The sequence below is a fragment of the Pteropus alecto genome, unplaced genomic scaffold (genome assembly GCF_000325575.1).
Source record: "Pteropus alecto unplaced genomic scaffold, ASM32557v1 scaffold146, whole genome shotgun sequence".
NCBI lineage: Eukaryota > Metazoa > Chordata > Mammalia > Chiroptera > Pteropodidae > Pteropus > Pteropus alecto.
The window spans coordinates 33154690-33156536 of record NW_006442107.1 but is presented as its reverse complement, the minus strand read 5'-3'; positions in this window follow the sequence as shown (position 1 = coordinate 33156536).

Here is a 1847-nt window from a genome sequence, read left to right as displayed (position 1 = left end):
ATGAACTACAAAGAGATTAAAAAAAAAAAAACATAAAAATGGAAATGGAAAGTAGAAAAGGGAACCAGCCTGAAATGAACATATTATCTGAGATGAGAAGTATATTAAATGGAATAAACGAAGAGATGAACAAAGAGAATAAAGAAAAGGATCCAATGCCCTATCTAGAGGACAGGAAAGCCAATCAGGACACTCAATCAGAATGGTAAGAAAAAAGATGCCAAGACTATAAAAATAATTTAAGGAGGATATGGGACACTATTAAGGGTCCAACTATTTGTCTGATCAGCGTAACAGAAGAAAATCGAGACCCCGAACAGCTGTTTCAAGAAATAATCATGGAAAACTTCCCTAACCTGGTGAAGGAAATGGACGTAAAACCCCAGGAAGCTCAAAGAATTCCAAAAATCAGGAATTCAAAGAGGCCCATGCCAAGACACATCATAATTAAAATGCCAAAGTTTAAATACAAAAAAAGAATATTAAAAGCAGCAAGAGAAAAACAGATAGTTACTTATAAGGGAACACCCATAAGATTGGCAGCTGATTTCTCAAAAGAAAGTATGCAAGACAGAAGGGCTTGGCAAAAAATATTCGATGTGATGAAGACCCAGGATATACAACCAAGAACAATTTATCCAGCAAAGCTATCATTTAGAGTCGAAGGACAGATAAAAAGCTTCCCAGACAAAACTAAGCCAAAAGAATTTATCACCACCAAGCCAGTATTATATGAAATGTTGGAGGGACTTATTTAAGAAGAAAAAACATGCATCAAAAACAGGAATAAAGAATGGTAACAACTACATTTCTATCAGTAAGTACCTTAAATGGAAAAGAATTAAGTGCTCCAACCGAAAGATAGAGTGGTTGAAAGGATAATAAGAAAACAAGACCCCTACGTATGAAAAGGAAGTGGATGGAAAAAAATATTGCTTTGATGGACATAGAAGGTGTTTAAGTCAGACAGAGAAAGATAAAGACTATATGATTTCACTTATATGTGGAATCTAAGGAATAAAAAGAACAAACTAACAAAAATAGACTCACAAATATAGTGGACAGAGGGGAGGGGCATTTGAGGGGCTGGGAGAATGGGGTGAAGGGTTAAAGAAGTACAAATTAGTAGCTGATGGGGGATGGGGATGGGGAGCACAGCATAGGGAATGCAGTTAGCATTAATACGTTGGCTAAATGGAGGGTCAGGGGAGGGAGGGTGCAATTGGGGGGACCGTTTTATGAACTGTATAGATGTATAAGCAATGTACTCTGTACTTGAAACTAAATTAAAAATTATTATTATTAATCATTATTATGATTATTATTTTAAAAAAGAAGATACTATCATAATAGTTGAGAGAGAACATATTGAAAGCCTAAACTAGGACAGTGGAAAGAAGGTTAGGAAGTTCAAGAAATTCCAGAAACAGAATTTACATTATTTGATAAATGCTTGGGAGGGGTTGAAATTAACTTTCAAATGTGAAGCCTGGGCCACTGAGAGGATGTAATGCATGAAGCGCACCGTTAATGGGGAGTAGGGTCTGCATGCCCGTAAGGGGGCATCAGCACCTGAAGCAGGATGCCAAGGGTGCACACCCAGTAGACAGCTTGGAACCAAGGTTTGACCTCTTGAAAGAAGTCAGACCAGACCACAATTTGAAAGCCAGAGATAATAATTGAAATCATAAAATCAGATGAGATCATAAGGAAGGGGTTAGAAATTGAGCAGGATCAGGAGAATGAATTTGTAGGGAGTATCTGCATTGAAGCACATGACAAGTCTGAAGATGCAGTGAGAGAAGCAAGGGGAATCATGGAGTCCAGGCCCAAAGGGGCATCAGGAA